Here is a 13,871-nt window from a genome sequence, read left to right as displayed (position 1 = left end):
ATTTTAACTCCTTCTATTTATTTCAATTAACTAAGCAAACTTGGATTCTTTTCGAGGAAACAAAAAGAATCTTTCATTCCCCTTCAAGTGTTATTTGTAGCTATTATCTGAGATCCTTTGGAGATTCTGCTAATACCTGATAGTTCCAAAAATTTACTTGCTAATTTACTAACAATTTCCATTATCTTCTATTAATTCTTGCATAACATTCTGATTCATTTGTTTCTCAGGTATGTCCTTATAAATAAATGTCTGTTCTTGTTTCCTACAGTGAGAAAATGGATGTGTATCTTTGTGATGCACTATTCATATTTTTAATTGGTCAGTTGTTCTAATCCTGAAAATACCTCCTCTGCCTTCAAAGAGCAAAGTGACCCTAGGCAAGTGCCTTCTCTCAGCCTTGTCATAGCTCTTCCATCCCGTCCTCTCCTCCTCCAAAGTCTAAGGAGAGAAATCAAACTATTATCCCACGTCATTAAATACCAACTCTCTTTACCTGTGATCACTTTGAAGCTTTGCCTTGGCCTTTCTATTTCTTTAAGGTGACAGAGATGCATATGGAGGGAAGTTTGCGCACAGGAAGTCACCCACCGCTGAATCAGTGGCTTTCTCTGGATTCTCAAGATGTCAGTGCGAAAATTCTATTTAGTTATTTAGTTCAATAAATTTTCTGTTATCTCTGTTCCTGATTTTATGTTCATCACAATCTTTTTTTTTTTTTCTGTCTTTCAAGGCTTGAGCTTCCTTATTCTGCCTGTTCGTTTGAGACAGTCTCCCTCTGTCGCCAAGGCTGGAGTGCAGGGGTGTGATCTCGGCTCACTGCAACCTCCTCCTCCCACATTCAAGCAATTCTCCTGCCTCTCTCAGCCTCTCGAGTAGGTGGGATCACTTATGGTGGTGCACCACCACACCTGGCCAATTTTTTGTATTTTTGGTAGAGACGGGGTTTCGCCATGTTGGCCAGGTTGTATCTCGAACTCCTGACCAAGTGATCCGTCGCTCCCAGCCCCTTATTCTGTTTTATAGGTGGATTCATCAGTTAGGGCTGCTGGAACAAAACAACACAAAGTTAGTGGCTTAAACAACAGAAGTGTAATCTTTCATAGTTCTGGAGGTTAGAAGTCAAGGCGTGGGTAGGGCCACCTTCCCTCAGAACCCTAAAGGTAAGATCTTCCGGGACTCCCGGCTTCTTGTGGGTTGCTGGCAATCTGGTGTTTCTTGGCTTGTAAATGCATTACACTCTGTCTTTATGTTCATGTGATTTCTCCCTGTGAGTCTGTCTCTGTGTCTACATTTCCCCTTTCCATAGGGACATGCAAGACTAGGGCCCCCACCCCCACCCCCGCTAAGATGCAGTGGGACCTCACCTTAACCAACTCATGTAAAAGTTGCAGATGTATCTGCAACAACCGAATTTCCAAATAAGGTCACATTCTGAAGTACTTAAGGTTGGGGTATCATCATATGAATTAGTGGGGGGACACCACTCAGCCGGAACACTGGATTTAGCAGGCTTTGTTCCACTGTATTATCTGTGCAGTGCAGGTGTCATTTGGGCCCGTTGTTCTAGCGTGTCCTGGCTTACACCATCACATCTTCCTCTCTGCCAATAACTGCTGCTTCTCTCTCTGGGAGCTTTCATCGTGAGCCCATTCAAACCTGCTCAGGTGGAGAGTTCCAGGCCTTTTGGAACTTGGACCTTTTTGACCTTTTAAGTTGCAAAAGTGTTTTTTCATAGGAGTCAGGCTGCCAGTTGGTGGGATTTCATACTCGATGTCTATTGTTTCTGAAGCCTATCATACTGTGTTTGTGGTGTCTTGTTTTCTTATGTCCTAAAATCTTACAGATAACAATACAGGGAGCAAGTACCATCTGTAAATCTCCTTCCCAGGAGTCCATAGACAGCATTCAGCAATTTTCTTGAATTCTTTTTTTTCCTCTGTTGTTTTCCTTTCTAATTTTTGTGGACAGTCTTATGAAAATCTCAGTGACTTCTGAGACTTTACATGCACACGCAGAACTCACATAAATTTGAAGGAGGGACATTGGTGTGCATTTGGCCACACATCAGGGAGACATACCCAGATTAGACCAGCTCCTCAGGGTGCAGACAAGGTGATGTCAAAGGACACCCTTGGACTGGGATTCATTCTTACAGTGGGACAAGGCGGGGCTTAGGCTGCTGGGAGAAAGAAGCAAGTACTGGTTCCTAAAGGAGTGAAAGGACAGGAATCCAAATGCTCATGGAGCCCTAGGGGCCCTTGATAGAGGGTTCTCACATGCGCAGCTCCACCACTGTGCCACAAAGTCTTCCAGAAGCGCAACCATGAAGGCTGCTGAGAGATCCCCCTCCCCGGCTTGGCTGGCGGGGGTGTTTTCACACTAGGAGCTACCAGCCCACTGCTCAGTGATAAGAAGCGCTCATGAACCCTGCACACGAGCACCCTGAGAAAACCCAGAGAAGCTTGCCCTAGAAATCGCCTCACACGTTCTCTCCCATGTGTTTCCTGTCTGTTTCTGGTCACTCCTGCTTGGAGTTGTATGAGTCCAGTGAGAAGAAGAGTCCCAGAGGGCAGAGTGGCGACTGCTACACTCCGAAGCTTATGTTCTTGGTCTGCCAGCCTGAGATGAGAACCATTTTTGCAGATCAAAGACAGATGGACCATTTTTTTTTTTTGAGACAGAGTCTCACCCTGTCAACCAGGCTGGAGTGCAATGGTGCAGTCTCGGCTCACTGCAACCTCTGCCTCCTGGATTCAAGCAGTTCTCCTGCCTGGGACTATAGGTACACACCACCATGCCCAGCTAATTTTTGTGTTTTTAATAGAGACGGGGTTTCACTATGTTGGCCAGGATGGTCTCAAACTCCTGACCTGGTGATCCACCTGCCTCGGCCTCCCAAAGTGCTGGGATTACATGCTTGAGCCACCGTGCCCAGCCAATTCCCTTTTTTCTTTTCTTTTTTTTTTTTTTTTGCAAACCAAAATCAAACACAGATGGACTCCGTTTTTGTTTTGTTTTTTTTCAGACCAAAATCAAAGAGATGAGCTCCATTCATTTCCTTTCCAGAGCTCTTCCCTGATAGCGAGGATGTCGTGGGCGGAGAAAGATAGAAAAGAATCATTTCTATAGCAGCTTCAGGAGTCTGCTCTGTGTATTCAATGCTTGGGTGGGGCCCCCCTTCTCAGGCAAGGCCTTGTCACAAGCTCCTGTGTCATTAATTGTGGGAACCCACAGCCTGGCTCAAATGACCACAGGGGTGCCTCTTTGTCAGACATACGCTGTGCATCTGGCGGCATCGGGAGGGTAATGTGATATGGCTCGCAATTTTATTTTTAACAAAAAATACATCTGTCAGGCTCATTTCAGCTGACAGGATAAATATCATATTTCATTGCCAGTTTGTAAACACCTCACTTTTCATCTCTATCTAACATGTTTCCTGGGTGGTTTACAAATTGAAAAATCAAGTGGAATACATTTGGGGCTGAGCATGTGTGCCATGTCAGTCAAGTCGGGGGACAGTGTTTATATGGAACCAGGTTTATATGGAACCAACCATAGGTGGCTGACCAGGAAATGTGACTGTGGCAGATTTGTCTCAGGTAGAATTGTCTTGAGTAAGAAAACCCAGTAGAGAAAGTGGTTTTGAGACTGCTCGTCAGCTGCCTTGGACACCTGGAGCCATTTCTTTTACAGATGAAGTATGCATTGTGTCATTGTCTCGGGATCCTTGTCCTGTTGCTCCACCGGCCACAACTGTTCTAACCAAAAGATGATTTTATTTCACTGCCTTTGAATATCATTCTTTAGACCAGGCTTGGTGGCTCATGCCTATAATCCCAGCACTTTCGGAGGCCGAGGCAGGCAGATCACCTGAGGTCAGGAGTTTGAGACCAACCTAGCCAACATGGTGAAATCCCGTCTCTGCCGAAAATATAAAAATTAGCCGGGTGTGGCAGTGGGAGCCTGTAGTTCCAGCTACTCAGGAGGCTGAGATAGGAGAATCTCTTGAACCTGGGAGGCAGAGGTTGCAGTGAGCCAAGATCGCGCCTGCACTCTAGCCTGTGCAACAGAGTGAGACTTCACCTCAAAAAAACAAAATCGTTCTTTATAGGTATAATATGAAGATTCTCTGAAGTGATTCCAAAATGCAAAATTCAAACACTAATGTTGGATTTCTTTACTTGCAACCAGAAAGTAGAAGGGACAGTGTTTGTTTTATGACATTGGGGCATTCTGCAGGGAGAGAATTTGAGATATAAGTAGAAGGGCACATAGAAATAGTGAAATAGCTAGATGCCCAGTTCTGAGGGGTTTTTTCCCTCAGTCTTGTTATAGACAGTACTGATGGCATTTTATGTGAATATTTATGGGGACCTTTTAATTAAAAGATCTCAGAATTCTCTTATCACCTGTTAATTTTCACAATGTCATGCTAGAGTGTGTGGGTAGTAATGTTATATGCCACGTACAGATGTAGAGATCAAAGCCCGCAGATGTTCAGTTACAGAACTTGCCAGGAACCTGCAGCGATCAGCTGGGCTTTTCCAGCCCAGGGCACCAGCCTCTGGTTACCGGTGCCACCCAGCTTTCCCAGGCTTGGTAACCAGTGAGAATCAGGTGTAGGGCAAGCTGGGAAACGACAGGAATGGTGACTTTGGACTCACCCCCACCGTTTCCTGCCATGCAGACTCCCACCTCCCACCCTCTCATCTTCCTTTCTTGTCAGCCCCTTTATTACTCAGGGCTGATTTCCACTGACCTTGGGAAAGGATTGATTGATAACTACAGGGGTTGGTAATTATTGACAAGGTCACACTTTTCCAAAAAGTATATGCATTTTCAAATGGAAATCTAAATGCCAGCCACACCTTCCCAGCCTTGCTTCATGCTGCCCTGCTTCGAATTCTCTTTTCCTTCATTGTCAGGAACCAGAGATGCATAAGAACCAGCTAGGCGCAGTGGCTCACGCCTGTAATCCAAGCACTTTAGGAGGCCGAGGCAGGCAGATCACAAATTCAGGAGTTCGAGACCAGCCTGGCCAATGCTGAAACTCTGTCTCCACTAAAAATTCAAAAATTAGCTGGATGTGGTGGCGGATATCTGTAGTCCCAGCTACTTGGGAGGCTGAGGCAGGAGAATCATTTGAACGGGGAGGCAGAGGTTGCAGTGAGCGGAAATCACACCATCGCACTCCAGCCTGGGTGACAGAGAGAGACTCTGTCTCAAAAAAAATAAATATGAAAAAAAGAACCTTCTATGGAAGTAGCCCTCAAACTACATCTCCACAGCAGTCTCTGCCAAGCCACGACTTAGTGCAGAGGCTTCTGAGGATGAGGACGGAAAGAACAGAATGGAAGAGGGACACCCTGTTTGTGTTCCCACAGTCCACAGCACTTTATCTCTCAAAGGGTGAAGCAGTGAACTTGGAATGTACCAATTATGAAAACCTAAAGTCCCTCATATAAAACAATCACCTATAATACATTTGTGACCAAACATGTTCCAGTAAAAACCAGTAAAATAAGCCAGGCATGGTGGCATGCACCTGTAGTCCCAGCTACTTGGGAGGCTGAGGTGGGAGGATCCCTTGAGCCTAGGAGTTTGAGGCCAGCCTGGACAACATAGCAAGACCCTGTCTCTCAAAAAAATATATTAAACCAATGAGATAGAAAAATTCTACAAAATCTTGGGAAGTAGAATTTAAGGAAGTTGTGACAGTTGTTAATTTAAGCTCAAGTGAATTTTCTCAAGGGAAAAACCTAGATAAATAATTGACAGTAGGTTGGTGTAGTGGCTCACAGCCATAATCCCAGTCCTAGGAGCTAAGGCGGGCAGATAGTTTGAGCCCAGGAATTCAAGACCAGCCTGGGCAACACGGCAAAACCGTATCTCTACTAAAAATACAAACAATTAGCCCGGCATGGTGGTGTGCACCTGTAGTCCCAGCTATTCGGGTGGTTGAGATGGGAGGATCGCTTGAGCCAAGGAGTTCAGGCTACAGTAAACCGAGATCACACCACGGCTCTCCAGCCAGACTGGGTGACTGAGCAAGACCGTGTCTCAATCAGTCAATAACTGACAATGTTTAAGCATGACCAGGATATCATAGACAACCAAGATTATTCTGTAGAAATCAGCCTCAAAATACCATCGAGATGTTTAAAGGCTAGGGATCTAAACATGTTTTCTCTTACCCGCTCTGTTACTATAACCCAAAGGCCGGCGGAAGTCACCCTTCCGCTTCGGGTCCAGTAAGATGTGCTGGAACCCTCATCCCGTGTGCTGTGGACGTGCCAGGATATCTGGAAGTGTTCCTGCAGCACACTGTCGCCGTCACCCGGCTTCCAGGCCGAGCTGCTGTGGACTTGGCTGTGTCTGTTTTGCTCGTGGAGCCCCGAAGTTCTCCTTGATTGCATTGGCAGGAGACGGCTGCAGTTTTAATTAGCAACCTCCAAGCCAGGAACTCAGAATCATCCTCTGTCCCCCACTGCTATCACTTTTCTTGCTCACCTCATTCATTAACTCAGCACTTAATTGCTGAGCACGTACTCTGTGCCAGGTGCGAAGGATACTGCAGAAAAGAAGCCATCTCGGGCTGGCAGTTCCACCCCTTACCTGCCTTTCAGAGCTACCTCCCCCCATTCCCCTTGCTGCAGCCTTCCCCAGTTTCTTTTTTTTTTTTTTTTAATTTACTTATTTTGCTTTAGGTGTATACTGTATCTGGCATTTCTCCCCTTGTTATCCCTCCCCACCCCACCCCCGCTGTCACTCCCCTATCCCCCTCAACTGTCCCCAGTGTGTGATGCTCCTCTCCCTGAGTCCACATGTTCTCGTTGTTCAACACCCACCTATGAGTGAGAACATACAGTGTTTGGCTTTCTGTTCTTGTGTCAGTTTGCTGAGAATATGGTTTCTAGGTTCATCCAAGTCCCTACAAAGGACACGAACTCATTGTTTTTTATGGCTATGTAGTATTCCATGGTGTGTATGTACCACATTTTCTTTGTCCAGTCTATCATTGATAGACATTTGGGTTGGTTCCAGGTCTTTGGTATTGTACACAGGGCTGCAATGAACATACGTGTGCATGTGTCTTTACAACAGAACGATTTATAGTTCTTTGGATATATACCCAGTAGTAGGATTGCTGGGTGAAATGGAATTTCTGTTTCTAGATCCTTGAGAAATTGCCACACTGTCTTCCACAATGGTTGAACTAATTTACATTCCCACCAACAGTGTAAAAGTGTTCCTATTTCTCCACATCCTCTCCAGCATCTGTTTTCTCCAGATTTTTTAATGATTGCCATTCTAACTGGCATGAGATGATATCTCAGTGTGGTTTTGATTTGCATTTCTCTAATGACCAGTTGACAATGAGCATTTTTTCATGTTTGTTGGCCTCATGTATGTCCTCTTTTGAAAAGTGTCTGTTCATATCCTTCTCCCACTTTTGAATGGGGTTGTTTGTTTGTTTCTTGTAAATCTGTTTTAGTTCTTTATAGATTCTTGATATTAGCCCTTTGTCAGATGGGTAGATTGCAAACATTTTTTCCCATTCTGTTTTTCCCAATTGGCTCTAATGATGGTTTCTTTTGCTGTGCAGAAGCTCTGGAGTTTAATTAAATCCCATTTGTCTATCTGGCTTTTATTGCCATTGCTTTTGGTGTTCCCCAGTTTCTTATCAAGCCCCTGATAAACACGCCCAACTGGTGTCCGCTCTGACTTGGTGCCATCCCCCTGCCCCTGCCTCTGACTCTCTCCTACCTGCCAAGTCCGTTATTCTAAATTTCGACTAGGTCACTGCCCTGCTTTAAATCCTCTCAGAGCTCCTGAAGAGCAAATGAATGTCTGGCTCAGCAGCCTCATCACCCAGAATGCCCCCAGGTGGGTTTGTTTTTGAGATGGAGTTTTACTCTTGTCGCCCAGGCCAGAGTGCAATAGCATGATCTCAGCTCACTGCAACCTCTGCCTCCTGGGTTCAAGCGATTTTCCTACCTCAGCCTCCCAAGTAGCTGCGATTACAGGCGCCTGCCACCACACCCGGCTAATTTCTGCATTTTTAGTAGAGACGGGGTTCCACCACATTGGCCAGGCTGGCCTTGAACTCCTGACCTCAGGTGATCGACCCACTGTGGCCTCCCAAAGTGCTGGGATTTCAGGTATGAGCCACCTCACCTGGCCCGATTTTTTTTTTGGATAGGGTCTTACACTGTTATCTAGGCTGGAGTGCAGTGGTGCCATGATGGCTCACTGCAGCCTCAAACTCCTGGTCTCAAGGGATCCTCCCACCTCAGCCTTCCTAGTAGCTGGGATTTCAGGTGTGTGTCACTATGCCTAGCTTTTTTTTTTTTTTTTTTTTTTTTTGGTAGAGACAGAGTCTTGCTTTGTTGCCCAGGCTGATCTCAAACTCCTGGGCTCAAGTTCAAACTCCTGGGCTTAAGTGATCCTTCTGCCTCAGCCTCTCAAGTAGCAGGGACACCTAGTTAGTTTTATTTTAATTTTTGTAGAGGTGAGGTCTCACTATACTGTCCTGGCTGGTCTTGAACTCCTGGGCTCAGGTGATCCTCCCGCCTTGGCCTCCCAAACAGCAAGGATTATAGGCATTAGCTGCCCCATCTGACCTGATTCTTATTCCATGCCAATCAGGAAAATTTGTTGTTTCCTGAGCATAGCGTGGCTTTGTGCTCTTTTAGGTATCTTTGTCTGCTGTTCTCTCAGCTGTTCCCTTCAGATTTTTCTCATCTGTAAATAAGAAGCAAACACCTCTGCTCTGGATTGTCCTACTTCGTGCCACCCACAGTCAGACCAGTGGCCTCCTGACCCCTCGATGTCTGGGTCCCACAGCTCCACTGTAACCATTTGTTCCTGTGACCCTCTCACTCATCTTTTGAGTAGCTCAGGGCCAGGAATATGGTAATTGTGGTAAATGTAGTCATTTATTGTAATTCTTCAGGGAATTTCATACCTTGTTTTTTAAAAAAACCCATTCATATCACAAGCCAACATTCAACCTAGAGATAAATGTTAAATCAGCCTAAACCTCACTTTCCTCTGCTGAGAAATGAGGATTATGATACCTAATTACAAAGTCTCTAAGAGAATTAGCATCTTTGTAGAAGGTGTAGTTTCAATCACATCAGAGCATCTTCTTACGGGGTCGAAGTCTGTGTTAGTTCTGTTATCAAAGTTTGCATGCTGAGTTACCACCCTTGGCCTTGAATTTTACCCTATGGACATCTAAAGGATTCATGAATTCATGGGCAACACGGCAAAATCACATGTTGTGATTTTAACCAAGGGTGGTAACTTAGATGTACAGAGGGTATAACTGAAGGCCAAGTGTGGATATTATTCTCTCAGTTAATAAAGGGCAGAGTCAGACGGGTACTGGCTCATGCCTGTCATCCCAACACTTTGGGAGGCCAAGGCAGGAGGATCACGAGATCAAGAGTTCAAGACCAGCCTGTCCAATAGGGCAAAACCTTGTCTCTACTAAAAATACAAAAATTAGCCAGGTGTGGTGGCAGGTGCCTGTAGTCCCAGCTAGTCGGGAGGTTGAGGCAAGAGAATCTCTTGAACCCAGGAGGCGGAGGTTGCAGTGAGCCGGTATTGTCCCATTGTACTTCAGCCTGGGCGACAAGAGGAAGACTCCCTCTCAAAAAAAAATTAATAATAAGGGACAGAGTCAAGACTAAAATCCAAGACTGACGCTGATGCCCATGCTGTGTGGAAACCTCACTGTGCTGCCAGCAGAGTCTATGCTGCCAGGACATCCTACCACTGGCAGTTTTGTCTTTGGCCTCCTCCTCCAAACACAGGAAAACACCTCCACTGGAAAGTCTACAAACTAACTTTCCTTCCAAAATTCATAAAATCGTTGGCCACCATGAGCCACAAGAGAAACTACCTTTAAAAAAAATCAGACTGGGCATGGTGGCTCACACCTGTAATCCCAGAACTTTGAGAGGTTGAATGGGGCACATTATGAGGTCAGGAGTTCAAGACCAGTCTGGCCAACATGGTGAAATCCCGCCTCTACTAAAAATACAAAAATCAGCCAGGTGTGGTGGCACGTGCCTGTAATCTCAGCTACTCGGGAGGTGGAGGCAGGAGAATTGCTTGAGCTCTGTAGGCAGAGGCTGCAGTGAGCTGAGATCATGTCACTGCACTCCAGCCTGGGCAACAGAGCCAGACTGTCTCAAAATACAAACTGAAAGAAAAATAAATAAATAACAAAAGAACATCAGAACACAGTAACTACCATTCAGTACAGTTTCCAACAAGCCTCAGAGTCCCACGTGGTGCCTCAGAGGGTGTTGCAGGACTGAATGTCCCACAGTTGGCTTTACCGAGTGTCACCTACCATCATGGGGAGAGTTCAGTTGCTACCACACTCTTCCATGCGCCTCTCTGCTTGACTGTTGGGATTAGCTTCTCGGTATGTGTTGTCTTGCCCCTTACTAGCTAGGGTTTTGCATTCATTCTCTCGTTTAACAAACACTAGTTGAGATTCTATTTGCCAGATCCTGGTCTGGGGCTGGGAAAATAGTGAGCAGAACAGATCTGCCCTCCTGGAGTTTGCAATCTAGCAGTTTGCATCATGAGAGTGGCACCATTTTGCCATATCTTGGGTTCTCCACAGGGCTGGTAACGTCTTCTAAAAGAGCATTTTGGAAATGTGTGAGGGTCGTTTGGGGTGGTCAGATGCAGGAGGTTGCTCTTGGCATTTGGTGGGCAGGGCCACAGGTGCCAGAAGCTCAGCAACACACAACTCAATCCATTATCCCTCCTCCTACTTGATCTCACCCACCACGTATGCATGTAGGTGAAAAACGTTTTTAATCATCCCAGCTTAGAACCTAATTCCATTCCATATTCTGAATTAATATGCATAGTAATTTTATGTATCCCCTAAATTACCCTGGAGTGCTGCTGCAGTGCAAATTGAGGGAAGATGACATGTTGTTTTGTTCTGAACTTTACCACGTTATTTGCCATTTCAGAAAATGCTATCTCCAGATATCTCCGGAAGACTTCTTGTATTTGAAGTCTTTGCTAAAGCGCTCACCTGGGTCAGTCCGCATCTGTGGCTGCCTCTTTCCCCAGGATTCTGTGTGCACTTGCAACTTTGAGGCAATGTCATATCTTCCTGGTGGTGGTGTGGCCAACCATTTATGTCTTGAAATTGCTTTCCTTTTATTTCTCCTTTATTTTACAATTAGACGCCATGTGAATTTCTTAAAGTGATATGTATATGTAGCTTATATTGCCTGTGAATTTCTTTCAGGCTAGAAAAGACAGGATAATAAAATACTTGCAATTTTAACATGGAGTATTGGGTTTGGTGGGGTGTAAGTCACAAAGCTAGATGTTCCTGTAATATCAACAGAGGTCCTGCCCATGAGTTTTAGGTTGTAGTCCTGAGATTCTACGTGGGTCCAATCAGAATAAACAAAATGATCCTGGAGCCTTGCTGAACTATGGGGACTTTCAGGAGTCCTGGAAGAGAGACTGGGGTAGCAGGGGGATACCCAAAGGGCTTGGAAAGTGGCTGTTTGCCAACCACTACAAAATATCACGGTGCCTTAACAGTTGGTGAAGCTGCCCTTGTGTGCTTTGGCTGAGTGTCAGCTATAAGCTCAGCCTTCCTGCTGAGCTCTTTCCCATGCAAGTAAACTCCAGGCTGTGCCCATAGCTCCACTGGGTAAACCGGAGGACAGGGGCCACTAAAAGAAATGTTTCTCTTTCATTCTTCTTCTGCCCTGAGCTGCTAGAAACTCCATGTCCATTAACTTCATGCCCCAGAAATGCGAGTTTCTGCTCCCCGGGGTTCTTCTAGCACCCTTGCATTGAGCTTGAGCAGCCTTTCCCGAGGACTATCCCCAATGCCCCAGAGATTGTCAGGGTGCCCCATCTGTTCTCCACCTTTTCCAGTATGTCCCAGGGTCATGTAAGTAAATTGCCTGAGATTGTCAAAAAGAGATGACCTAAGTTTCCACCCCATTCAAGAGCGTCTGCATTGTAAGTGTGTCCTTCTTACCGCATATCGTGGGCACTGTGTTCTCAGATCTTTTATCAGCCACAGTGTTTGAGCAATAATTATTCCATTTCGTCTAGCTATCCATGATACGCTTTTACTTTGGTATTTGTGGTCAGTAAAATTGTTTGAATAATTACAGTAATGGCAGCAGTCATTTTTTAGGCCTCTATTATGTGTCAGACATGGTGCACGTATTGTCCTATGTAATCGCCATCAGAACCTTACAGATGACATAGGAAGAATACTGGGGCTCGGACTAGCGTGAACCAAACGGTTTAAACCCAGATGTTTCCTGTTCCAAAGCCAGTGTTGTTGTTTTTTTCCCCCCCAAGAGAATTAGCTCTGGGAGGAGGACATATCTGGGTCCAAATCTCAGTTCTTGCCAGATGATCTTGGGCAAATTACTAAGTATTTCTTGATCTTGTTCCCTCACTCATAAAACAGGGATAATAATGCTAACCCTTCCACCAAAGTTTTATGATGTTTACAAAATATATAGGATACAAAGCACAGTGCCTGATTTATAGTAAGCAGTCAGTAAATTTTCGTTTCTTCCCTCCCCACAAACTGATGATCTTCAGGTGATAGTCATCCCGAAGGACTCTGGCAGATTTCTGTGGGCTTCCTAGCATGACCTGGTGATGAGGACCAATTAAATCCCATTGTCTGTCCAGCTCAGCTGCTCTTAGCCCAGCCTTTTCCCTGTGTTTATTCTGGAAGGAGTACTTAATGTGCCAGAAGGAAGGAAAGGGTTTGACCTTACTGGTCTTCTCAGGAACTGTGTTTTGTACCCATGTGTGATGCTGGAAAGGTAGATCTTAGAAATCCAGAGAAATCTTCTATAATCAACCATGGGAAATGGTTGTCTATTTTTTCTCTTTATAAAATTCCCAACTTCTTGTGATGTTTGCCATTTGGTGGGGTGTGTGTATTTTGATTTTAAGTTTGTATTTTGGGGTCACCAAAAAGATATCAAGACATAAGTAAGTCTGTGGGCTGGAAGTCAGAAGGATGCAGAGCTGAGGAAAGGTGACTGAAAGAGAAAAACAAGATTGGTGAGGCACCAGAGGGTCCAGCAGGCGTGTGACACTGCAGTTGTCACGTTTTATTCTGTGCTGCCCATCAGCAGCAGACGTATCACCCTGGACCATGTGCTGGCGTCCATCATGGCTGGAATTGAAAGTGAACTTTAGCCTATGCGTGGTTGAATTTAGGTCAGCCAGTTGGGGGAAAAAGCAGCTTTTATCCCTGTCCACTTCCTGATTTCTCCTCATTGATGTTCCATGCTCCATTCTGATCAGCTGCTAGCATGTGACAGGCTGGCTGGATCAAACAGTATCAACCAAATGTTCAGTCAAACGTTGTGGGCAGCTAAATATTTCCACATAAGGCTTTTACTTTAATAAAATCTCCCCAGTTCCACTGACCTCTTTGTACCGCTTTGCTCCTTTTTTCATAGTACGATATCTTTAATATGTCTGTTGTTTACTGCTTGTAAACCTCAAAGGAAAGACCTGTTTTACTCACTTACGTATCTTAAGTCCCTAGGACTATAGCTGGCACCTAGTAGATGCTCGATAAATATTATAACAGGAAAACATGAGGTCAGAGTTAGTGGACATCAGGCAGAAAAAATGTTTGTATAGGAAAACAGAGGACATAAAAGACAATATCTGATCATTTTGTTCACGTATGAATAAAAAATTTGTATCAAAACGAGACAAACTATTACCATCTTTAGAGAGGTACATATTATTTCCGCTACCCAGATCACATTGGACTTTTTAGAAGCTTAATTTTTGTTTGTCACTTCAGTGTTAGT

The 13,871-nt window shown here is 45.0% G+C and overlaps 1 protein-coding gene across 13 annotated transcripts in view; it reads left to right on the top strand.

Annotated features, from left to right (window-relative positions):
• Positions 1-13,871, top strand: part of CAP2 (cyclase associated actin cytoskeleton regulatory protein 2) — a 142,193-nt gene that overhangs the window by 78,684 nt on the left and 49,638 nt on the right. The gene's annotated exons all lie outside the window — the stretch shown is intronic.

Source organism: Callithrix jacchus, chromosome 4 (assembly GCF_049354715.1).
Source record: "Callithrix jacchus isolate 240 chromosome 4, calJac240_pri, whole genome shotgun sequence".
Taxonomy (NCBI): domain Eukaryota; kingdom Metazoa; phylum Chordata; class Mammalia; order Primates; family Cebidae; genus Callithrix; species Callithrix jacchus.
Note: the sequence above shows the minus strand (reverse complement) of the source record. Positions and strands in the feature narration are given on the sequence as shown.